We start from the raw sequence: 26956 nt of genomic DNA, 5'->3' as shown, positions 1-26956 counted from the left end.
TTTGTAACGATTTTAAAAATGCACTGAGTTTGGGTTAAAAATCAACCACCAAAATGGATCTCAACATAGACCTAATGCCCAGAGGAGGCCGTGCCAGGCTGGTCCCACACAGCGACTCCCGGAGGCCCCGTGTGCCCAAATCCCTTCTCAGTATTGAACGGTGGGTTGATTCTCTTTGTACAATAGGAAAAGCTGAGTAATATTGCATAGGAGTACCAGAAACTGCCTCGTTGGGAACACAAAACTATTTACATTAAATAAAAACCCGGCTGCAGGCTGCGTCTGCACATTTACAGCGTGGTGGAGCACACTGTGACCGACCGTGGAGACAGCTTCTGGCACTCACACCACAGGAGAGCAAAGCAGGGTGGAAGGAGGGAGTGAGGGCAGGGGGTGTGGAGCGGGTTGGACAGCCAGGCCAGTCCCTCATAGAGCCCATCCCCGCTGGTGGCACAGGTGGCCTGAATGCACCAGTTCCTGTGGCGCAGGGAGTGCAGCCCCAGCTTGTCCGTGATCTCAGCCACATCTGTGGCCTTCGGGAGGTCCTGCTTGTTGGCAAGCACCAACAGGACGGCATCCCTGAGCTCATCCTCCGCCAGCATCCTCATGAGCTCCTCACGGGCCTTGTTCACACGCTCCCGGTCATTGCTGTCAACTACAAAGATGAGACCTCATGTATTCTGGAAGTAGTGGCACCACAGAGGCCGGATCTTGTCCTGGCCACCCACATCCCACACGGTGAAGCTGATGTTCTTGTGCTCCATGGTCTCCACGTTGAAGCCTATGGTGGGAATGGTGGTCACCATCTCCCCCAGCTTTAGTTTGTACAGGATAGTGGTCTTCCCTGCAGCATCCAGGCCCACCGTGAGAATGCGCATTTCTTTTTTTTTTTTTTGCCAAAAAGGCCCTTGAAGAGGTTAGTGAAGATATTTCCCGTGCTGTAGACTGGTGGGAGCAACACTGGCCAGAGAAACCCTCGGTGGCCGCAGCGAGGCTACTGCTCCGAGCCAGGCGTTGGTTTTGCTCCCACCTCTACATACATTTTTGAAGCAGCTTGTTGATTTGTATAAAAATGCAGTCTGGTATTTCTATTTTATTGTGTTCATTCTGTAGACCAGTTTGAGAGAATTGATATCTTAACAGCATGGAGACTTTAAATTCATGAACACGGTGTATTTCTCCATTTAAGACTTATTTAGTTTTTCTCACCAATATTTTTGAAATTTCAGTATATGGGTCTTGTATATCTTTGTTTAGATTTATTCCTAAGTATCTTATGTATTTGATGTCGCATACAAATGGTATTTTTAAAAATTTCATTCTCAATTGTTTTTTGCTTATATCTAAAAATAGAAATGATTTGTATATGTCAATCTTATATTCTGGGGCCTTATTATATTTATTCACTCTAATGATTTTTTTTCATTCTAATGATTTTTAAATAAATTTCTTAGAAGTTTTCTGTATATATATATAGTAATTATATATATAATTATATATATGACATATATATATATATAATTATGTTGTCTATAAATTATGACAGTTAAATTTTTCCCTTTCCAATCCTTTGCCTTTTATTTTTTTATTTTGGTCTTATTGCATGGTTAGAACTTTCAGCACAAAACTGGAAAGAAGTGGTAAGAGCAGGGGTGCCTGGGCGGCTATTGGTTGTATTGACTCTTGGTTTCAGCTCAGGTCATGATCTCAGGATCCTGGGATTGCCTGTGTCAGCCTCCATGCTCAGTGTGGAGTCTGCTTGAGGATTCTCTCTCCCTCTCCCCCTTCCCCTGCTTATGTGCTCTCTCTCAAATAAACACATCATTAAAAAAAAGAAGAAGAAATGGTGAGAGCAGACACCCTTACCTTGCTCCTAATCTTAGGAGGAAAGCACTTATCATTTTGTCATTAAATATGATGTCAGTTGTAGGTTTTGTAATATTCTTTATTCCACTGAGGAAGTTCTATTTGTAGTTTGCCAAGAATTTTAATCATGAATGGTTGTTCAATTTTGTCCAATTTATTTTCTGTTAGTATTGAAACAATCATATTATTTTTCATCTTTGTTTTGTAAATACAATGAATTATACTGGTTGATTTTCAAATATTGAATTAATATTGCATTCCTGGAATGTACTCTACCTTGCTGTGATACTGTCCCTTTCATTAATTGCTGAGTTTTTCCCTTCCAACATTCTGTTGAGGGATTTTACATTTTGTTCATGAGAGATATTGGTCTGTTGTTATTTTTTCTTGTAATGTGTATGTCGGGATTTGGTATCAGGTTTATGCTGGCTTCATAAAATGAGCTGGGAAGCATTTTCTACAATTCTGTGTTCTGAGAGAATTTGTGTAAGATGGACATTATTTTTTTCTTAAGGTTTGACCATGTCTGGGAAGAACACGAACGACTCTTGCTCATGACTAGGAATAAAGTTGCCGAATCTCCACTGGGCATTGACAATGAGACTGGTGGATCAGAGGCAGGTTATTACCTACAGTACAGCAAAAAGCAGGAGAATTCCCTGCCTCAAGGGAATGTGGTGATATGGTGCCATCAGAGGGTGGTTATGCATGTGTGAGTTGTGCTGTAGCTGAGAAACCCAGGACCTAGAGCTCAGCACCTTCTTTTAGCAACCAAATAAGCTGGTCTTCCTTTTCTGGGGAGAGAGTAGGCCCATGGTAGTTACTCTGTGGTTGCTTTGTCCTATGTTAACTGCCCATGTGAGGGGCACAGACCCTCTCAGTGTTAGGGGATGATCAGGTCTTCACGTTGGCATGATCACCAAGGACATGCAGGGATGCAGCATGCAGGCTGCCTTTTCAGCAAAATCATCTGGGCATGAGGTTTTCTTTACAAGAAAGTTTTTGGTTATAGGCTCAACTTCTTTAATAGATATTGAGCTTTTCTGATTTTTAAATTTCTTCTTGAATCAGCTCTGGTAATTTGTGTCATTTAAGGAACTTACCTATTTCATGTAAGTTGCCAACTTTTATTAGCGAAGTATTCATGATATTTCTTTTGTATTCTTTTGATATCTGTAGGGCCTATTGTCATTTCTGAGAGTAATAACTTGTGTTTTGTTTTTAAAATTTATTAGTTTTGCAAAGAGTTTATGAAGCTTGTTGACTTTTTTCCAAGATCAAACTTTTGACTGTATTAAATTTCTCTACTTTTCTAGACTATTTTTTATTTTACTGATTTCTGCTTTTACCTTTATTCTTAGCTTGTGTTTAATAAGTTATTTTTCTAGCTTCATAGTGTAGAAACTTCAGTCTCTGCTTTTAAATCTTTTTTCTTTTTTTCTAGGATAGGCACTTAAAAAAAAGATTTTATTTATTTATTCATAAGAATACACAGAGAGGAGAGAGAGAGAGAGGCAGAGACACAAGCTGAGGGAGAAGCAGGCTCCAGGCAGGGAGACTGACATGGGACTCGATCCCGGGTCTCCAGGATCATGCCCTGGGCTGAAGGTGGCGCTAAACCTCTGAGCCACCCAGGCTGCTCTAGGATAGGCACTTAAACAATAGTTTCCCTCTAAGCCAGTATATCCCACAAATTTTGATATTTTGTGTTTTTATTACTATTAAGTTGAAACACTTTCTAATTCCCTTGTGCCTTCTTTGATTCATGGATCATACAGCAGTATATTATTTAATTTCCAAATATCTGGAGTTTTATATTTATATTAATTTTATTTATTTTTGTTAATTTCTAATTTAATTTCATTAGGGGTAGAAAACTAAGATGTTAACCTGTTGAAATTTATTGAAACTCATTTTACTCTGGAGTACATTCTCTGTGCGCTTGTAAAGAATGTATATATATTTTAAGATTTTATTTATTTATTCATGAGAGACACAGAAAAAGAGGCAGAGACATAGGCAGAGAGAGAAGCAGGCTTGCTGCAGGGAGTCTGGTGCAGGACTTGATCTCAGGGTCCTGGGATCAGGACCTGAGCCAAAGGCAGATGCTCAACCACTGAGCCTGCCAGGTGCCCCCCAAAATGCATATTTTGATGTTGGTTTTGGTGTTCTAGATATCAATAAATCCGATTGGCTTATAGTATGGTTCAAACCTTGTCTGTCCTTAGTGAATTTGTATTTACTTGTTCTATCAATTACTAAGAAACATATCAAAACCTCCAATTATGATTGTGGGTTTGTCTTTTCTCTTTTGGTTCTGTCACTTTTTGCTTCATATATTTTGAAGCTCTGCTCTTTGGTGCATTCATGTTTAGGATTGCAGTTCTACTTCATGCAGTGATTCCCTTATTGTTATAAAATCTCTCTATGTCTTGGGATATTTTATTCCCTGGAGTTTGTATTGTTTGATAATAATACAGGTACATCAGCTTTGTTTTGTTGCTGTTTGCATGGTATATTATTTTCTATCCTTATACTATCATCTTGTGTCTTTATTCTTATGTTCATAATAATTAACAATATCACTTTAAAAAATTATTTGAGACCGAGCAAGAGAGAGAGAAAGCACACAAGCAGGGGGAGTGGCAGGCAGAAGGAGAAGGAGAAGCACACTCCTTGCTGAGCAGAGAGGCTGACATGGGGCTCGATCACGACCTGAACCAAAGGCAGCTGTTTAGCCGACTGAGCCACCCAGGTGCCCCAATAATATCACTTTTAAAACATTATTTTTATTTTTAAAGATTTTTATTTATTTATTTAAGAGAGCGAGGGAGAGAACATGAGCAGGGTGGAGGGGCAGACTCCTGGCTGAGCCCAACACAGGGATCATGACCTGAGCTGAATGCAGATGCTTAACTGACTGAGTCACCCAGATGCTCAGATAATATTGCTTTTTGTATACTCTCTGTCATTTCTGGATTTTATTCCTTAGTTACTTTTTTTCCTGCCTCTTTTGGGGAGTAACAAATATTTTTTAGTGTTCTCTCTTATTTCCTATAGTGACTTCTTGGCTATATTTTTTATTGTTTATATTATATTTTGTGGTTGCTCTGGGGCCAACAATACGCATCCTTACCTGATCTAAGCCTGGGTGCTAATATTGTTCCACTTCCTACTTCAGTTTTTACACTCTCCATTTCCTACTTCACCTTTTCCACCCAACAAACCTAAGGACTTTAAAACACTTTAATTTCTTTTACCCACAGCCTTTCCTTTGTGCTCCAGTGGTCATACATTTCACTTTTTCATAATTATGATCCACAGCTTACAATGTTTTTATTTACTTTAAGCCATCCTTTTAGGACTTTTAAAGGGATCAAGAGAAGAGAAACACAGCCTTTTATGTTTATCCAGAAATTTGCCTTTGCTGGTATCTGCACTTCTTCCTGCACTTGACACCCATTTCTCTTCAGTCTGAAGAACACCCTCTAGCCTTCCTCCTAATGCAGGTTGCTAGCAATGAATTCCCTCAACTTGAAAAAAAAATGGAAGTGTGTTCATTTACTCTAATGTTTGAAGGTTGTTTTCTGTGGGTATAAAATTCTCAGTTGACACTTTATTTTCTTTCAGACTTTCCAGGTTGTTTGTCATGATACTGAGTTTATGCAGGACTATTTGTCTATACTCTTCTTTTTCCCAGGCTGGTTCTCCCACATGTGCATGTTCTTTGTCTGGTTTCTCTGCATTCTCCCTGTTTGGTGTGCAATTCTTTGCCCTCCTGGCTTCCTGCTCTTCTGTGCTGATTCCTATCTTGTTACTACTCATCTATACCTGAACATCTCTTTCTTTTCCACATCTCTACTGAAGAATAGTTGGGTGTGGTAGTGGCAGTGACCCAGGAGTCAACTTCAGAAATTACTTTAGGATGATTCTCTTACGTAGACACCACACTCTGTTAAGTTTTCTGTCCAAGGGACATGTTTCTTTTCTATTTTTGACATTTAGGGGAAACTGTACTTGTGATGGAGACCCTCAGTCATAAGCCTTCTGGGTCATGACGTGGATGGACTTTCCCGCCTTCTCCCTCTCCTTTCTCAGCCCTCTGGAAGAAGCACCCTTGCCCAAGAGGCTGGGTCACAGACAAACAGTACATCACATCCTTCTTCAGCTCTCACTTCACTGCTGTTCTGTACTGGCCTAGTAAGCATCTACAGGAATATCATTCCTTGCTTCACACAAGCCTCACCAGGCTCTTTCCATCTTGGTGTTCAATAGGTGAATCTTTCAGTAAATAACATTTTTCAGGAGGCTTGTGTCCTGCTATGGATCTAAGGTGTTATGTATTAACTCATAGAGTTCTGTTTCATTTTGGCCTATAATTTACAATATTTGATAGCTTTTATTCAAATTTTGTGTTTTGGGGTTATAGCCATTACTGTATTTCATTGACAATGAGTTTTTTGTTCTTTAAAAAATATGTATATATAATGTATATATGTAATGTATATGTATATAATGTATATGTGTATATATAATATGTATGTATATTTTGTAGGTTTCTATGTGAGTTATAAAGAACAAAAAAAACCCTTCCTTTATCATATCCAACTGAGAATCCACACACTGTTTCAAATGGCTTTCATCTAATTGGTTGATGTAGATAACTTTGATAAATAAAATGCCAGGGGAAAGGGCAAATCTGTAGAAGCTTCTGAAATGAAGAATTTAACTCTATGTAACTTTGTTATTTGGCCAGGATTATCTGTCTCTCATTCTAAAATTTGCATTGTGACAATTCTAACTATAATCAGTTCTCAATAAAAAGTGTTACTCATGCTCCATTTTATTTATTCAGAAGATATTTATTTAGCACTAACTATATGTCAAGCACTGTGCTTTGTGCTACTTCAAAAGGGCAGTATCAGGTTGGGGAATGTCTGGATAATCTTTACAAATGAAAGTAGCGACTCAAGGTGATGGTCTATAGTACCTTGTGTAGAGTTGACTCTCAGCACACATATGACAGATTAATGTATATATTTCAGTTATCAGTTTTGGGCCATGAAGGATGATATCTTCCATTGTCCTTGGGGTTCTCACTCACCATTCATAGTCTGATGCTAAGACCTTATTTTCACTTGATCATATTTTGAGTTAATTTCTGAATTTTGAACTTCTTGACACTGCCTTAAAATAATAGAAATGGCACACTCCTAGAGACTCAGGGGAATCCAATACAGCTTTAAGATTGATGACAAGGGGACAGAAAGACTTCTGAATAGATGCTAAATGACTTATGTAAATAAGTGTTTATAAGCTCTTGACAGTTTTGCATGGTGAGATGGGTAGCATAGGGACTCCTTCTCAGCCATTTCATCTTAGCTCATTTATCCTTTTGCCAGTCTTGTTTTTGCATACTTTCATTTGTTTTCATTATTTCTTCTGGATGCTTTCCATATGAGTCTTAAACTTTTTGCTCCAAACTTTGTTGATACCCCCCTGATAATAATCTGAACTCAATCAGAACCCAAGTGAAACATATACTCCACATTCAAAGGGGAGAAAAATCAGATTCTGGGGATGCAGTTGGCTCCTAAACAAAATACTGAATCATTTCCCCAAAAGGGGAAGGTAAACAAGTCACTTAAAACCTTTAAATGGGGCAGCCCTGCTGGCTCACCAGTTTAATGCCGCCTTCAGCCCAGGGCCTGATCCTGGAGACCCAGGATCGAGTCCCACATCAGGCTCCCTGCATGGAGCCTGCTTCTCCCTCTGCCTAAGTCTCTTCCTCTCTCTCTCTCTCTCTCTCTCTCTCTCTCTGTGTTCTCATGAATAAATAAATAAAATCTTAAAAAAAAACCCTTTAAATGGGTAGCTCAGCTTTCCATTAAGCAGACTGTACATGTGAAGTGGGAGATAAGAGAACCTGGAGCAGTATATCTTGAGATGTGTCACTGATTTGAGTTAAATGGAGAGGTGGGATGCTGTTTACCCTCCCAGTGAAGAGGCGGTGTGGTGAATGCTTGGCTGTTTAGAACACGGAAAGGCTTATGAGTTTTTCTACACTAGGAGGTAAGGTGAATGCTTAAAATGGCCGATGTAAAGCCTAGCCAATTACAGAACCCAAAAGTGAGCAGCTCTGGTCCTCTGGTCTGTTGCATTTGGAAGAAGAGCTGACAATTAAACTGTCAGGCCAGGCAGATGACACACTGAAATTTAGAGCTGCATCAGTCAAAAATATAATATTTATAACCAACCAAATTTGAAAGAACATTGTTAGGCCTAAAATATCTGAACATGTAATCTCTCAGCACAGAGAACAGACTTGATAGGATCTCATCAGACAGCTAATGAGTATTTGAAAAATAGAATAGGAACACGAGCGTGGTCAGGAGTGATTTGAGCCTAAGTTGCAATGTGGAAAGGAGAACTTTTGGATGCTCACATAAGCCAAATGTTTTGGAGAAGCAGCAGTTGCATATATTAAGAGGATCAGTGATATTTTCTTGAAATGTAGCAAGTCACAGGGAGTCCTCTCCAAGCTACATACTGCAAGACTTCATCCAGGATTTGAAGGAGCCCTTTCCAACCAGATTTGATTTGATTTTTAAAGATTTTATTTTTTTATTTGAGAGAGATTTTGAAAGAGAGCATGAGTGGAGGTGGAGGTGGGGGGAGAGGGAGAAGCAGATGCTTCACTGAGCAGGAAGCCCGACATGGGGCTCAATCCCAGGATTCCAGGATTGTGACCTGAGCTGAAGGCAGAGAAAGCAGATGCTTAACCCACTGAGCCACCCAGGTGCCCTTCCAACTGGATTTTAAATTCCATGAGGAACATGGTAACTGGCCTTCTCTAAATGAATGCTCAGGTTTTTCCTTTTGGCCTTCTGGAGCTGCCAGACTTGATTTTCTTGTTTCTGATTTGCCCATTTTACATGACTTCATTGAGAACCTTCTTGCATTAAAATGGCAAAGATATTCAAATCCTGAACAAATGTCACTTGGGCATGCAGGGCAGGTCTTCCATAGATTATTGGTAATAACTTAAATTTCAAAATGAGTGCTGCAAGCTTAAGGGGACTTATGCTGCACTTGACCTCTGAAGAGCTCTCATTTTATGAGGTCTCCTGGTCCCTGAGATGCCTGAAGATAGCACAATTTTCATAGTTATAAAAAAAAAAAAGGTTTGTACCTAAGCCTGGGGTGGATTTGAGTTTTCTCAGAGGTAAATTTCAGAAAGAACTCTTTCCATCCTTTTTTCCTCTGTTCTCAGGAAGAACCCTTGCAACTTGATTCTTCAGGTAGGATGTGCTACACCAGGAAATCAGCAGTGGATATGAGTTTTGCTGGCCCTGGTCCCATGTTTTCCTACTGATTATCAAGGATGCTGAGGGCAGATGGCCAAGGAATCTGATGTTGGGACTGAAAGGGGGCTTGGAGACAAATAGTCTGAACAAGTGCTTGGGATACGAGATCATTTTGCTCCATTGTGTTTAAGATTTCATTACTGTGTTAAGCTTGGAATCACATCTGTGGCTTTACATTAGCTCAGAGAATTACTGTCATCTTGCAATGGAATAGTTTTTTTTTTTTTTTTTTTTAAACAAATGCCCCTAATAAATCTCTTAGCAGGTACTCTAGCAATGGAAATCTTATTTGAAAAATCATCTCAATGAAATCTGGAGCTTAATATGTATTGGAATTATCTATTGATTTCACTATACACTGATAATCTTTTTCCTACTTTTCATAATAAAGCTAAATACAATTGTTTAGTTAAAAGTTCTCTTTCTTTACATTAGGTTTAAATTAAAAAAAAGTTTTCTAATATTTGCATCTACAAAAGCAGTGTTTTTCATAATTTCTTTAGCTTCCCTAGCTGCTGACAATCTGTCTCTCTGCATAGTGCTGGAAGGCTTTCAGGCCTGGTGTCTGATTTGAGGTTGACAAGGAACCTTGACCTTGGCAGCCACAACAGAGTGGGTTTATGGAAAATTCTAGATACTGTAATAGTCAGGATCTATTTCATTTTTATTCCTATTTCCATTCCAGTGACTACAATTACTCATCTTTCTTAAAAATGAAGACATTCCCATAAAAAAATCCTAGAATATGATAATGTATAGACATAGCCTTGGCAATAAATTAAGTGGAAAATGTGAAGACTCAGGCAAAAATTTGGCTTCTGTATTAGTCAGGGTTTTCCGGAGAAAATAGAACCAATAGGATGGATCGATCTGTCTATCTATCTATCTATCTATCTATCTATCTATCTATCTATCTATCATGAAGGTTTGGCCCAAGAGATTATGGAGGCCGAGAAATCCTACAGTCTGCCATCTGTAAGCTGGAGTCCTAGGAAACCTGGTGGTATAAATCTTAGTCTGAGGGTGGGAGAAGATAAGACATCCAGTTCAACAGTGAGGCAGAAAAGGGGGGAATTCTTCCTTTTGTTCTATTCAGGCCTTCAAAGGATTCGATACCCACCCACACTGGGGAGCACAATCTACTTTACTGAGTCCAGCCATTTAAATGCTAATCTCATCTGGAAATACTCTTATAGACCCATCCAGAAATAATGTTTACTGGGGGCATCCCATGGCCAGTCAAGTTGGCAGATGAAATTAACCATCATAGCATCTTTTCGATAGTCTAAAATAGCATTTTTTGATTTCATTTTTTTTCTTTTATAACCTACCATCAGCCTCTGTTAGTATTGAATTTCTATTACATGGTAACTGGCAAAGCCTTGCTACTTATATCAGGTGGATCATAATGAAGAGTTGGTCTCTTAAAAATTGGTTCTAGGTTATGTGCACCAGGCATAAAAAGAAATAAAGCACTGAATACTTATCCAGTTAATTAGGTCATTGTGGACAGCCAATGTGAATAATCTAATATGGTGCTGAGGCAGAGGGCGAAGGAGTTTAAGGGTTCCTGGGATCAAAAAAGAGGCAGCCACCTCAGTGACCTCAGTGTAAAGGCACATTTCAAGTCCTCCCATATGCCTCATCCAGCAGGTTTATTTGGCTGAAGATTTAGGTCAGCCAAGTCCTGGGAAATGAGAAAAGGTTTTTGGACCAGGATGGATTCCCTTAAAGGAGCCAGGAATCCTCGATGCTGATAACTCACATTTGTTCTCTGAACATCTTATCTTGGTTTTGTAGCCTGGAAGGAATTTAACTGTCTCCTTCCTGCCCATCCTAATCTCATATCCCTTTTTTATTTGAGACCCATTGCCCTGGGCAGGTGCTCAACTTTATTTGCCCACTTGGATTCTGACTTACTTCTCCAGGAAGATTGTTGATGTGTGTGTGTGTGTATGTGTGTGTGTGTGTGTGGTGTATACATGCCCCTTGTTAGGGCCATTTGTCTATTTGCTGACCTGCTAATTTAGCCCTCCTAATTTTCCTTATTTCTCAATTCCCTGTTTTTGTACCTTCCAGGCATCCTAAGATTCCAGGGGAGATAATGGGAAAGGTGAGCAGCTGTGTGAGATTATGACAGCCCTCCCATGCCAATGTCCTTTAAAGTACTTCCACTCTTGGCAAGGCAAGGGTCTGAACCATCTTTCTCTTTTCTAATTGGACATACTTCCTTCTCTATCCCCAGGACTTATGTCTTAACTCATAGTCACTGGATATGTGGCCGAAGTGAGACACTCCAAGCAAAGTGTGAGTTTTAAACAGAGAAAACTTCATCCCTCCATTGCTGGAGACAAGCCACTGAGTCCCTGTCCTGTCTGATGAGGAGCAGGTGCAGAAGAAGCTGCTCTAATCAAAGCTAAATGCACACATCTTACTGAAACCTGAGTTTGCTGTGCTTTATAATACCTTAGTTTGATGGTAAATGCAAATGATAAATAGACCATTATATGCACTTCATTAAAAAGTGTGTTTTAGCTCAGTCATAACTGATGATAATGGAGTGCCAGCTGAACACTAAATGGTAATACACGATTGAACTGGAGAGTCTCCAGCTGTCTCCATGATATTCTGGATACAATAGAAAATAGATTAGATTATCCCCAGAGCATGCTAGGACTCTACACTAAGAGCTCTTTGTTGAGATATATGATAATATCCCTGGAATGGTGTGGAGAACATCTTGGTTTGATGATGTGTTAATGTTGAAATATGCATGGATGTTGATTTTTTTTGAAGAAGATGTTATTTACTTATTTATTTTAGAGAGAATGAGAGAGAGAGAGAGATAATGCACGCACACAAGTAGGGGGAAGAGCAGAGGAGGAGGGACAAGCAGACTACCTGCTGAGCACGGATCCCAATGCAGAGCTTCGTCGCAGGACACTGAGATCATGACCTGAGCCAAAATCAAGAGTTGGATGCTCAACCAATTGAATCACCAAGGTGCCCTGGATGTTAATTTTGATGGTGTTTTATGAGGCATCAATGCTATGGGGTTTTACCATTTTCCTATGAACCATTCCTTGGTATAGTTAATTTCTGTTGGAGATTTTAGTGATTTGATTAGAAGTTTAGAAGATGAGATTAGATAATCATCAAAAAAGATGATACTATAGTGCCAACATTAAGGTATGGAGGATAGGGATCAGAATTATTTGAGTTTGAAAGGCAGCCCTACCACTTTTTTTGTTGTGTGATATTAAACTTTAGGCTCCTCTGCTGTGAAATTGGGATAATAGTAGAACCTTCCTCCTCTAGCTGTCATGAACATGAAATTAGACAATGACTCATTCCTATAATGATTGAAATAGCCAGATGAACTGTACCTCCAGAAATGGATTCTTCTAGTCTATCTAAATATGAGGGAAGTGAATAGAGGCACTGGTCATTTAAATCTAGGGAGACTTTACAAATGGTTTTCATGTCCCAAATGATGTCCAATGTGGTTGAAGGTGATCATAACAACTTCAGACTCAGTGAGTTTTTGGACTGTAGACTCAACTGTTTTTGCTCATGCTCACATTGCCAGGACTTAGCACAGTGCTTGGCATATAGTAGCCATGAAAAATATTTGTCTCTCTGCTCTCAGTTTTGCCTTCTTCCCAACTTTCCTTTACTCTTCTTCCCAGAGTTTTCTTTCCAAATATGGATTTAAACCTGTCTTTTACTTGCATACAGAAATGAAAAGAGAGGTTCCCTCTTTTTAAAATTATTTTTTATTTTTTCTATTGGAGTTCAATTTGCCAACATATAGCATAACACCCAATGCTCATCCCATCACGTGCCCCCCTCAGTGCCCGTCACCCAGTCACGCCCACCCCCCACCCATCTCCCTTTGCACCACCCCTTGTTCATTTCCCAGAGTTAGGTGTCTCTCATGTTCTGTCTCCCTGTCTGATATTTCCCACTCATTTTATCTCCTTTTCCCTTTATTCCCTTTCACTATTTTTTATATTCCCCAAATGAATGAGACCATATAATGTTTGTCTTTCTCTGATTGACTTATTTCACTCAGCATAATACTCTCCAGTTCTATCCACATCGAAGCAAATGGTGGGTATTTGTTGTTTCTAATGGCTGAGGAATATTCCATTGTATACATAGGCCACAGCTTCTTTATCCATTCATCTTTCATTGGACACCGAGGCTCCCTCCACAGTTTGGCTATTGTGGACATTGCTGCTATAAACATTGGTGTCCCGGTGTTTCACTGCATCTGTATCTTTGGGGTAAATCCCCAGCAGTGTAATTGCTGGGTCGTAGGGAAGTTCTATTTTTAACTCTTTGAGGAACCTCCACACAGTTTCCAGAGTGGCTGCACCAGTTCCCATTCCCACCAACAGTGCAAGAGGGTTCCCCTTTCTCCACATCCTCTTGTTAATTTTCCCCATTCTCACTGGTGTGAGGTGGTATCTCATTGTGGTTTTGATTTGTATTTCCCTGATGGCCAGTGACGCAGAGCATTTTCTCATGTGCTTGTTGGCAGTCTCTTCAATCAAAGGTTCCCTCTTTACTGGGAGCATCAACAATTTGGAGAATCTCAGTCTAGACCTGCCAGGGCCCTGCCCATTGGTGGAGCAGAAAGCAAGAAAATCAAGGACTCTAGCCAGGGTCCCAGCAGGAAATGGACAGTACAACCCAACAGGAGCAATTTGAGAAGAATTCAACCAATGGATTATATGTAAAGGTATATGGAATGGACTTAGGGAAACCAGTGAGGGATAAGACAGTACTCCAGGCTGCTGTCACCATCCCTATACCTAAATAGGCAAGGAGGGGACAGTTCCTGGAACCTGGGAGCACCTCCTGATGGGAGCCATGGCCTTTGGCTGCAGAACCTGACTGGGGGAGTAGCTGAGAAATAACCTCCCTGATCAATCTCATTTTCTTTCTGCTTTAATCTCCTACTGGTGACTCCCCCTGGGACCAGGCCAACCAGAAGCCAGAGTGCCATGCAGAGGTAACACAGCCCAGAGCTGGGCGGGAAAGGGTGGATATGGGGCTGGAAGAGCCAAACACGAGATACCCAGCATCTTATGGAAGTAAGTTTGCCATCTTGAACCTCACAGAATGAACTCCTCTCAATGGAGAACAGAAAAGCATGCTGGGCAAACAAAAACTAAGGGAATCTTCATTCTCCACATTGAGAAGAAGCTGGAACCAACGTCCGTTGACATTGAGCCTTATTTTCTTCTCCTATGGTTTCCTGAGGTTTAGAGCTTGTTGTTGCTGTGACCACCGACACCATATTTTATCAAAACCTTTCAAAACTTACACCTGAAACTATATATGCCTGGCTTTTAAGTGTCTATAAATAGTTTCTTTAATTTGAGCATTCCTTACAAATCTGAGGACATTTTTAGTTATTTTTCTTCTACCTCCTATAGGTAATTTATCTTATGTAGTATTTAAAAATTACCTATAGAATGCCATGGCTCTTAGATCAGTCTCAAATGAATCTCTGGGTATACTTTTATATCTCTGGTGTTAGATTTATACTTTTCCCATTGGGTCCTTGCATATCCTCTTCTATAAAGTTTTCAGGTCACAACTGATGGGCTTTTATAGATATTCAATTCACTCAATCAATTTCACCTTGTGTAGAGAGAATTAGTCTTCTGAGTTTTCTGACATTAGCAATACATAAAAATCCTATTAACAAAGTATGCTCTCATCTCTTTGAAAATGAGTAATGAGGCATGACAATTTCTTTCTGAAGCAATAATCAAGAAAAAGAGCCCTGCATTTAATTCATTATGTGAACCCATAGAAAGAGCAAAGGAAAAATAAATATTTTCACCCATTTGAGTCAACTTCAAGCCTAAAATTATAGGTTCTTGCTACTTGGACTTAATTGCTGTGACAAAGAAGCACAAGTTGCTGTGATCAGATCTCTCATGGAATACAAAAGCACGAATCCTTGACATTTTGAAGAGTAATATAATATAATCATCTTTGCCTTAACCTGAACTGATTTTCTTTCATAGTGTTTTTTTTTTTTAATATTAGAAATGAAGACAAACCCAAACCTCAGGAAATTTAAGTGAAAGTCCTGTTACTGAAAGATAGTCTGTAATAGGTGAGAGGAACTTAGGTCATACCATTTTGCAGTACTCAAATTTATAATAAGTAATGAATATTCTTATGAACATCAGGATTTGGTTAATTTGAAAGTTGCACACTTTCTTAATACCCCCAATTTAAATGTCAGTCTTTGTTATCAGCATCAGTATGGTGGTTGGAACTGGGTGGGTCTCAGAAACAGTCTCAGGTTGAGGAGAAGAAAGGCCCCCTTACAGGGTCATGAATAACACTCCAAGGAGGGGCAGCAAGGAGTGTGGACAGTGGTGTGGGGAGTGGAGTTAGTCTCTCCTTGCCCCCTCCAAGTCTGTCCCAAGAGAACCTGCTTTTGCATCTTGGGGTCCTCTTCTGACTCTATCCTTGTTTTTAATGTCAGAGTTTCATTCTTTTTTAAGCTTTATAAAAATTGTGAAATAGTTCAAGCATGCAGAAAATTTCAGAAAATAAATGCATGTGCCTACCACACAACTCTCTCAAATATTATGATTTACCATAGTTGCTTCAGGATGTTTTTCTTTTATTAAGAGAAAAAGCCTCATTGTATGCCTGGTGTGGGGTGGGTATGTGGAGAGAGTAGGGCAGGACTTCTCTCCCCTACTCCTAAGGCTTTTTACTCCTGTAAGGGGCTTTTTCCTGCTCTTGTCATTAATGTTACTTTGGGGCTCAGCCAGCCCATGATCTTAACCACCCCATACCTCTTGGATGCCATCTGCCAACTCCTGGTCAATCGTGAGGCTGAGCATTATTCATTTATTTTTGGCAATTCAGGCTTTTCCCGGGTTGTCTTTTCTCCTTATTGATTTGTAAGGATAAAGAATCTTTAATCCTTCTGTGTGATAGGTGATAGATATTGATCCTTCGTCAGTGAAACAAGCTGCAAATATCTTCAGCTGCGGTTCGCCTTCTAACTTTATAGCATCTTTTCTTACCAAGACCTTTAAAGTTGCAGAGTGCTTAATTATACCAATCTTTCCTTTTATGGCTTCTTGTCTGCGTGTTCCTTCACAGGCTAGTGAGGGAAAGGCAACAAAGGTGCTGAGGCCGAGACCATGGTTGGGTCTTTCCGGGCTTGGGTCAGTGGGCTCACCTAGTGGCAGGAGCAGAGGGGTGAGCTCCATGCTGTCCTCAGAGCCCGGGCCTGCCAGGCATCAAGCTCCCAGCTCTCTGGCCACCTGCTCTGGGTCCCCAGCACCCCAGTCTGCTGGGCACGTGAGCACAGGAGTGGCTTGGGGGTCAAGCTTGTCCTTTGGGGGGTCCCTATGCTGTGCAGCCAATAAACTAACAGGCAGGCTGCACTTTTGGAAGCAATAAGAAAGTTGGATTCAAATGTCCTTGGGAAAAAGCCTTTATAAAATGCAGCCAAAGAATCTATACTGACAATATGACTTTGCAAGGCAATCCTAAGAAATCCATTTATGTAATCAGAGCATGAGCTCTCTCCTTGTCCCAAGCAGCTCCAAGCTCGATTCAGTCTGCACAGTGAATCGAGAATCCCACAGCCTCAATTTACTGCTTGCAGCCGAGGCCAAGGCCATTTTTCTCTCTTCAGAAGCATTCATATGGCCTTAATATTGCAGAGGTGAGGGGCTTTCTCTGCTCCCCCTGCCTGGTGGTGGATCTGTGTCAAAGCAGAGATTTCATCTCTTATCAGCTGCATGTCCCCACAGGCCCAGCATAGGCCTGGGGTGGGCACGTCGCAGCTGGCAGCCCCGCCTCTGGTCAAGCTTCCTGTTGCATTTAAGAGGACAAGTGGCTCCTTGGTGTTTGTAAATAATATGTGGCCTTGGGAATTGGTGGGACGCTCTGTTCTGTATGTGAATGCTGCCAGCAGTGTGACCTGATCAGAGACAATTTGAGCCCGGGAATAAGGGGTGATCTCTATAGTCACACCCTGTAATTTGATTTTGGTTTTCAACAGGTAAGAGGACCCTAACATTGCTTTATTTATCTTTTTAAGAAATTATTATTAGCTGATGTATGGGTGACCTGATGGAAACAAACCTAAAAGCGGGTGCTGGTATCGAATGTAGCAGAAGGAATGGGACAACATGGGACAAATAAGGACACATCGAGGAAGGCCAAAGTAGCAAGCCAAGGAGGCATCCATTCAACTAGCATTTGTTTCTGGAACTTTCAGCTAAGTTATCTCACTGGCTTCTTAAAGGAACTGACCTTTATTGAGAGCCTTGTACCTGCCACCTACCTCCCACTTACTCTCCTCCAGCCCTCCAACAGCCCGGTGAAGGAGCAGATGTGGTTCCATTTTTAAGATAAACTTTTAGAGCAGTTGTAGATTTCTAGGAAAATCACTAAGATAGTGCAGAGAGAGCCTATGCACCCCAGACCTAGTTTCTGCTATTGCTAACATCTGACATTAGTATGGTACGCTTATCACAATAAACGAATCAATAGTGATCTATTATTGGGATGCCTGGGTGCTTCAGTCGGTTAAATGCCTGCCTTCTGCTCAGTTCATGATCTCAAGGTCCTGGGACCCAGCCCTGTGTCGGCTCTGCAATTAGCAGGGAGTCTGCTTGAGATTCTCTCCCTCTTCCTCTGCCCTCCCTCTCGCTCACTGCTCACTTGCGTGCGTGCACTCTCTCTCTCTCAAACAAATACATACGCACATACATAAAATCTTTTAAAAAATATTGTTGTATTATTTATTATTATTATTATTTTATTATTGACCAAGGTCCATACTCTACTCAGATTTCCTTAGTTTTTTACTCAATGCCCCTTTTCTGTTCCAGGATCACATGCAAGACACCACATTACATTTAACCATCATATCCAGTTTAGGCTCTTTTTGGCTATGATAGTTTCTCAGATTCTCCTTGTTTCTGACATTAATGGATTTGAGGAGTATTGGTCATATATTTTTAGAATGTGCCCCTCAATTGCAGACGGTATGTTTGTCTGATGTTTTCCTCATGATTATAGGTTTTTGGGTGGAAGACCACCCAGGTAAAAGGCTGTTCTCATCATGTTGTATCAAGGACACTTCCTTTTGCTGACAAAGAAACTGAGGCAGAGAGGGGGCAGTGGCCTGCCCAGGCCTCCAGGAAGGTCCAGAACCCATTTGAACCTGGCTTTGTCTGGTCCTTTTACTCCATGACCTTGTTCTCTTGCAGGGCTCGAGAGGGGCATCGAGATTCCAGGAAGGTGGTCCCCTCCCTCAAATAGCTACCTCTTCCCATGCTGAGCCCTTGCTTCTTCATCTAGCCACTATAGGTGTTTCAAGTCTGTGAAGGAGGTGGAAGGGTGGGGAGGTGTGTCCTAAGTGGGGATGGGGTGACCCGGCCAACTGAAGAACCCAGATGTCCCCTCTGCCCTTAGTGAGGGCCCACCCCACCTTCAATGGTGTTTGAGATTAAAATGTTTATTTCCTTCAGGTTTTCTTTGTTTTTTTTTTTTTAAGATTTTATTTATTCATTAATGAGAGAGAGAGAGAGAGAGAGAGAGAGAGGCAGAGACACAGGCAGAGGGAGAAGCAGGCTCCAAGCAGGAAGACCAATGTGGGACTCGATCCCAGGTCTCCAGGATCATGCACTGGGCTGAAGGCTAAACCACTGAGCCACCCGGGCTGCCCTCCTTCAGGTTTTCAATTAACTTGATACACTTACAATCATAGTCTGACAGAGTTAATAGCCAAGGCAATGTCTTCCTACTACCAGTCATCTGGCAGGAGGAGTTCTGGATCAACTTTCTAGGCTGCTAGGATTCAGCTATGACTTTGAGAATCAGCTACAATGACTTCTAGTCTGTCTCTCTTCTTTCTAAGTTTCCAGTTCTTGAGAAAAACCATTAAACTGGCTTGACTTTGATAAGCTCCAAACAAGTGGCAGAGTCAAATGGCACAAACATAGCCTCTGGGGGCCCATCCTGTATACTGGGACCAGAGAGGGTTGGGGAATTGCTCTATGCTTACGTTTCTGATGTACAAATAATGGTTTTCAGAGCATCATCCCTGGACCAGCCGCATCAGTATCATCTGGAAACTTGATAGAATTACAAATTTATCTGCCCTGTTCCAGGCCTGCTATGTTTCAAACTCTGGGGGATGGGATCCAGATGTAGACATCATCGTGCTTAGCCTGTATTTGACTTTTTCATTTCGTGTCCCTGGATATTGCAAATAGAGTCTCCTTCAAGGCAGGTGCTCGGAGCCTTTGCGTTAGTAGATGTGCTGTTAGGGTGTGCTTGGTTGGCAGGAGTCCAGCCCTGCTATCTGCTCTGCTCCTTCCCATTCCCTCCTGGCAGGTAGCTGACAGTTTTTACTTGATAAGAACAAAAACTAAGCCAGAGCCCCACGGTCTACTTAAATCCTACTTGGGATGGTATGTAGGTCATATCTTTTCCAGTTATGGAAGGACCGAAACAAAGGACTTAAAATTTGTCAGGCCCCAAAGGGATTTTTCCACCCATGAATCTGAAAACTCCAGGAATTGGTTCTCATTTTAGGAGAATCTGGAGCACGGTGCTCAAATGATGTCACCAGTGCCCCTGCCTCTAATTTCCTTTTGTGCAAATTTCTCCTTCTGACAATTCCCTCCATGTGAAGATCCCCAGCAACTTCAGGCTTATATATTCGTCTGGCTTACGATCTCAAGGAAAGAAAGCTCCTAATGCTGCCTAAATCCACACTAGTCTTCTGGTCAAGCATCTCTGATTGGGTCTGTTTGGATTATGTGACCTTCCCTGGGACCATCACTGTCTCCAGGAGCTATACCCCCTATGTGGTGGATGTGGGACCTCCTGCTTGACAACTATGGAACCATGCCCACTGGAAGTGAGTTAGAACCAGTGGTGTCCTAAATGTCTACCAGCCCACACTGCTGAAGGGAAATGGAAAACCCTAATTTGTGTCATTGGCTGATTTCCACAGTGTAGTTGTTCTTACTGTGGCTGATTTCAAGTTACCAACATGGTATCACTGAAGGTGGGTTGGGAAGAAATGCACTATAGCACGGTGTTGTTATAGATCATTTTCTCTAGGCAGATACCTAGAGATCATTTTCTCTAGGCAGATGTAAACCACCTCAAAAGCAAAGATAATGAATTGCAAACTGTAGTAAAATAATTAGGAAGTGATGAGTTTGGAGGTACTGTTGCCTTTGTTTTTCCATAATTTGTTCAATTGTGAATCTACATAAGTTAGTTTTTCAATAATAGCAGTGTTTAACAACTAGCTCACAGAACTGGAAATTTTTTTTTTTAAATTTTTTTATTTATTTACTTATGATAGTCACAGAGAGAGAGAAAGAGAGGCAGAGACACAGGCAGAGGGAGAAGCAGGCTCCATGCATCGGGAGCCTGATATGGGATTCGATCCCGGGTCTCCAGGATCACGCCCTGGGCCAAAGGCCGGCGCCAAACCGCTGCGCCACCCAGGGATCCCAGAACTGGAAATTTAACGGTCACCTCTCTCAAGCTGGTACAAGCCAGGTCCAGCACACCACTGGTCATAACCCAAGAGAGCAGATAAAGAATGGTGTGACAACTCTACTAGCCATTTTTTCCCCTTCTTCCAGATGGGGACAATGTCAGATTTCCTCCTGGTAGGTGACTCATCAAGGTCAATGTGTATTAATAATTTAGCGCCCCCAGGTCCTTATAGATACCCTGGCCTGTAGCCAAGTGGAGCTCAGGTGTGAGAATACAGCATCAGTAGCTTTTGGGCATAAGGTACAGTTCAACATAAATTTCTCAGCAGAGAGAGACAGCATTACTTTATTTAAGTCTTAAATGCATTTCACAAAGTTTGAACTAAGCAGAAACCTCGTCTCTTGCCAGTGCCTAGCTCATCAGAATGATGAAAGTTGCCAAGATTTTCACTTATAAAAATTCACATGTGGAGGAAGGAGTATTGAACTTGTGCCTGCTAATCTTCTCATTGTTGGCAGTCTTGCTCTTCTTGAATTTACAGGGAAGGTGCAACACTTCATATCTCCTGTTTACTCCACCCCTCAAGCTTCCTCCCGCTTAGAGGGGCTGAGGCCAGAGGCCAGGAAACCAGTGGGAAGCTACTGCATTAGTCTCTGCAAAACACAACAGGGCCTGAACTTGAGCATGCCAGAGTGGATGGAGAAAGGTGCCGGATGACAGGCTGGGTCAGAGCAATGACCTAGTGACCTACCTTCTAGCCAGAAGAGAGCACAGGACACAGATTCGCATGCTTAAAAGAAGTAGATCACGTGAGTATGAATGTACTCTGTATTCCAATAAATTTAACACATTTCTTGGAAAAAGCTACTTACCAAGAAGAACTTAAATTATTTCATGATACAAGTCAGATCCTCTCCAGCCCCATCCCCTGCCTCCCATGCAGCATAAAAATTTCACTTGTACATCAGGTAATGTATAAGATTTAGAGATGCAAAAAAAAAAAAAAAAAAAAAAAGAATGAAGCACTATTTTACTGGGGATATTTTCAGTAGGTAAGAGAGTTAAAGAATTAATGCATACATAGTATGTGGTATATCTCAGTAAATATAGGACCACTTGCAGATGATTTATTATCTACAAGATACCTGGTAAAGGTCAACAGTAGACATTAAATCAAAGAAAACGTGTGATCAAAGAAAACTCCTAGGGCAGCTTGCTTAAAAAAGAGTATTAATGTAACAAAGCTGTGTTATTTTCCCTTGAATTGGCTGAAAGCATCAAACCATTTCTTCTATGGAAATTGAATCACCTCTTCATCTAGAGAACAAAGTGGTCAGACAGGGACCAAACTCAGGTATAAACTCAGAAAGGGCACTGAGTGTTTCTGCCAGAAGCAACACGGCTCCAGCTAAATCATGGTCGCATGATCTCTATTAAAGAGAAGTAAAAGGACAAAAGAATAATCCTTTAGTGCCTTTGAGAAACTGTTGAAAGTCTTTCTAATGTCAATCAAAAGCCCTGCAATGTACGTCACTGTACGCCACCAGCAAACACCCTTCCAGTGCACCCTAGAACAATCTTTATAAAGTGAAACCTTCTTGGGAATATGGAAATGTACCAGCAATATCTAACATACCAATAACTGAATTTTTAAAAAATGGCAGGTACATCTTTCCTTGGATCTTATTTCTAATACGTTAATGAATTAGTGTCAATTTGTTTATGTTCAGATTTGGCTTTGGGGTTCTAGGAAATTCTGCTTCTGCAGAGACCAGGTAGGATATTAGAGCTCCTTCTTTGGTTATGCCGCAGCTATTACTGGTTGCCACTGGCTGGATACCAAGTTTTATAAGCATTTTCTATGGGAGATATCTCATATATGTGGTAACTGGGTCCCAGAGAAGTCAGGTAACCCCTGAGTCAAGAATTGATGGCTTTGGGCTTTGAACTCACATGGATCACCCTAGAATTTGTCCTCATAATTACTACCTTATATATATTATACCTTGGTTTATACTACCTTATATACTAGTAAATAATAATAATACCTAACATAAATGGTGTACTTTATAGTTTGCAGAGTGCTTTGCCAAAGACGCTCAAATTTGAGCATAATTCCGTGACTGTGGTGATTTAGAATTAATTGCTGTAGCACTCATTTTAATTGTTAACTTCACTTCATCCCTGGGGGAGAAGGTGAAATGATTGGGCTCCAGAGTGAAGGGTGTGTGTATACTCACCCTGGGATGACAGGATTTTGGTGGGGCTCTCTGTGTCTCTTCCCTTATTCCTGTAAAGCTACCTCTCTTGATATCACACCCAGCTCTTAGGCATCCAATTGCTGGCTGACTGCTCTACTGTTTTCAGCATTGCCCTGGGGCATTGGTTGCCCCACATCTGTTCCAACTTAATTAGGCCAGGGCTAGTTTTGGAGGCCAACCTTTGAGGTTTGTTCTGTCCCCTGTAGGCTCTTCTTAGCTGCTTCTTTCCTTGGTTCTCTCTGATGAAGTGGCCGGCCTGTGCTTTAGCTTGTTTTCCTTAATTAAGAGGAGCTATCATCCCTCTCTTATTTTCATAGGATCAACATCTCCTTTGTTTCCAAGATGACCCTTAGGCTCAAACTTTCCCTTCAAATAAGGTCGGTTCCTTTGAGGACTGCCCCCCCCACTCCCCATTCCTTGCCCTTGCTGCCCCCTCCGCCCAGGCAAATTCTCTGAGTCACACTCCAGGCACTGGGTGGGCAGGAGCTCCTAGTCTTCTTGGCTTCCCTCTGTCAGCATGGAGCCTCTGCTCTCTGAGTGGGCTGAGTAAGGGCAATGGGGGCCCCACTATTCTTGCCCGATGAGCCCTGAATAGTGTCCACCCTATGAGCAGGGGATTTGTGGAGGAAAGAAAGACCCTGATCTTTTGACTGAACTCACCAGGAATTTAGCCTCTTCAGTTGGAATTGGAGAGGATGAGAAATGCTGGCAACCTGCTCCCCCTAGTGAGCTGTACCCTTGTTTAGAAGCTAAGGGGGAGGGGGAGTTCTCTTTTTGGCCACAGTGGACCAGAGTGGATGGGTTGGAGTAGGAGCTGAGATGGTGGGGGAAGAAAAAGGGTTATGGCTCAAGTACTATGGTCTTTTACAGTTCTTAGTAAGTTCCAGTAGATTTTCTTGAATAAATGTTTATTTGCTACATGCTCCTAAAACAATTTTCAGAGATTTTAAATAGTTGTCTGTTTTTAAAATAGTTTTTCACCGGTTACACTTATTTCACCAGGAAGCAGGTCTACAGAGTTCCTCACTTTGCTGTCCTGGAAGTGGGACTCCCCAGTACTACTCTTGTCATGAGCATTTTATAGATGAGAAATCTGAGGCACAGAGAGGTTAAGTGACTTGCCTAAAGTTACACAGTAAATGGCAAAGCTGGACTGCAAGACCATGCAGTCCAACTCATAAGTGGGCACTGGGCTGAAAGCAAGGAAATTTCTCCAGGAGATGGGACACCCATATCTTCAGGTGGAGGAGAGGCTTGAGAGCGAGTAATACATGGAAACTGTACTGAAACCTTTGCCCACTCCCCCAGCACATCTGTGTGTTGAGGCCTGTGTCACATCAGGCTGACTTCCTTTGATCAGCCTGAGGCATCCTGAGGGAGGCCATGTGCATTCGTTTCTAGCAGGCTTTTCTTTTCTTTCTTTTTTTTTTTTAATTTGAGATTTATTTATTTTTATTTATTTATTTTTTAAAATAAATTTATTTTTTATTGGTGTCCAATTTACCAACATACAGAATAACACCCAGTGCTCATCCATCAAATGCCCCCCTCAGTGCCCGTCACCCATTCACCCCCACCCCCCGCCCTCCTCCCCTTCCACCACCCCTAGTTCGTTTCCCAGAGTTAGGAGTCCTTATGTTCTGTCTTCCTTTCTGATATTTCCCACACATTTCTTCTCCCTTCCCTTATATTCCCTTTCACTATTATTTATATTCCCCAAATGAATGAGAACATATAATGTTTGTCCTTCTCCGATTGACTTACTTCACTCAGCATAATACCCTCCAGTTCCATCCACGTTGAAGCAAATGGTGGGTATTTGTCGTTTCTAATGGCTGAGGAATATCCCATTGTATACATAAACCACATCTTCTCTATCCATTCATCTTTTGATGGACACCGGGGCTCCTTCCACAGTTTGGCTATCGTGGCCATTGCTGCTATAAACATCGGGGTGCAGGTGTCCTGGCGTTTCATTGCATCTGTATCTTTGGGGTAAATCCCCAACAGTTCAATTGCTGGGTCGTAGGGCAGGTCTATTTTTAACTCTTTGAGGAACCTCCACACAGTTTCCAGAGTGGCTGCACCAGTTCCCATTCCCACCAACAGTGCCAGAGGGTTCCCCTTTCTCCACATCCTCTCCAACATTTGCTGTTTCATGTCTTAACTTTCCCCATTCTCACTGGTGTGAGGTGGTATCTCATTGTGGTTTTGATTTGTATTTCCCTGATGGCCAGTGATGCAGAGCATTTTCTCATGTGCTTGTTGGCCATGTCTATGTCTTCCTCTGTGAGATTTCTGTTCATGTCTTTTGCCCATTTCATGATTGGATTGTTTGTTTCTTTGGTGTTGAGTTTAATAAGTTCTTTATAGATCTTGGAAACTAGCCCTTTATCTGATATGTCTAGCAGGCTTTTCTTTAACTGACATCTTTGTCTCTGCAGTCAGGGATTCGGGCTGAACAAAAGCTGGTTTGGTTCAGGTACATGCAGGCCTTCATTGACACTCCTCCTGAGATACCTCCCACTCTGGCCACTTCCTAGGGCTGGCCTCAGACTTGTCTCTGGTCACCAAAAATGTCCCATCATGTGCCCTCCTCCCTCCCTCCCTCCCTCCAGGCTCACAGCCTCCTAAGGAGAAAGCTTCAGATCCCATCACCTGAGCTATAAGTACCCTGTGAGTCCTAGTACCCCCCTGGAGATCCAAAGCTTTTCCCCAATGACATGAGGCCAGCAGTGAGAATTTCAAACCATAGCAACTGCTGGAAAAGTCTTTTGGGGTGGGTAGAACTCTGTGGCATCATCCTGCCTTTCAAATCATACATGGCCTATTTTGCAGAGCTGTTTAGATACCTAATAGCCACCTTAGCAATGTTGAGCTCTTGAACTTCAGCCCCAAACCTGTTCTACCAGGTTTCCTTCTACCCTTCACACCTCCCTCTACCACTTGCCAATCCATCGACCATCTCCTCTAAAACATGTCTCGCATCTCCTCCTTCCCTCCGCTGCTGACCCCATCCCCACCATCGTGCTTCCAGAAAACCAGTCACCACCTAACTGGTCTCTCCACTTAATACACTTTTGCCCCTCCCCCATCCATTCTCTACCCAGCTGCTAATCATTAAAAAAAAGTGAATCAGGCACATCTCCCCTGCTTACAAGCCTTTCACAGCTTCTCATAGCCCTTAGAACAAGATCTCAACTTTTTTTTTTAAGATTTTATTTATTTATTCATGAGAGATACACAGAGAGAGGTAGAGACACAGGCAGAGGGAGAAGCAGGCTCCATGCAGGGAGCCCAATGTGGGACTCGATCCCGAGTCTCCAGGGTCACACCCTGGGCTGAAGGCGGCACTAAACCACTGAGCCACCTGGGCTACCCAAGAGCTCAACTTCTTAATGGCTAGCAAAGCTTGTGGACTCTGGGCCCTGGCCTCCCTCCAGCCTGGGCCAGCCCTCTTTCCTCGCTGTGCCATCTTGCTCTCCTCTGGCCACACTGGCCTTCTTTTAGCACCTGTGCCAGTGCCAAGGCCTTTGCATGCTTTGCTCCCCCTGCTTGTGAGGTAGGCAGAGGGGCTTCCAGAGACAACCTCTTCCTAGTCCCCAAACCTGTGAGATGTTTTTTGGATGGCAACAGGTGTTATTAATGCAGATGTTATTAATAACAGGTGTTATTAAATGTTTTGTATTTAAAACAGTGGCCTCTCTCATCCAGGTGGGTGCAATATAATCACGTGAGCCCTTAATAGCAGAGAACCATGTGGAGTTGGGGGTAGAAGGGATGTAGTATGAGGTGGAGATGATCATCGTGTGCAGACCCCATGTTCTGCTGCTGGCTTAAAGCTGGAAGGGGCAACAGGATGAGCTGAGAGGGGCTGAGCACTAGTGAAAAGAAGGGAACTCGGCCCTCTAAGCACAAGCAAGAAAGTTCTGC

At 41.9% G+C, this 26956-nt stretch overlaps 1 pseudogene; it reads right to left on the bottom strand.

Annotated features, from left to right (window-relative positions):
• Positions 1 to 290: 290 nt before the first annotated feature.
• LOC140620622 (ADP-ribosylation factor 1 pseudogene) overlaps positions 291 to 26956 on the bottom strand; it is a 56049-nt pseudogene continuing 29383 nt past the window's right edge.

Source organism: Canis lupus, chromosome 29 (genome assembly GCF_048164855.1).
Source record: "Canis lupus baileyi chromosome 29, mCanLup2.hap1, whole genome shotgun sequence".
NCBI lineage: Eukaryota > Metazoa > Chordata > Mammalia > Carnivora > Canidae > Canis > Canis lupus.
The sequence above is the reverse complement of the archived record's forward strand: the minus strand, read 5'-3'. Positions and strand labels throughout refer to the sequence as shown.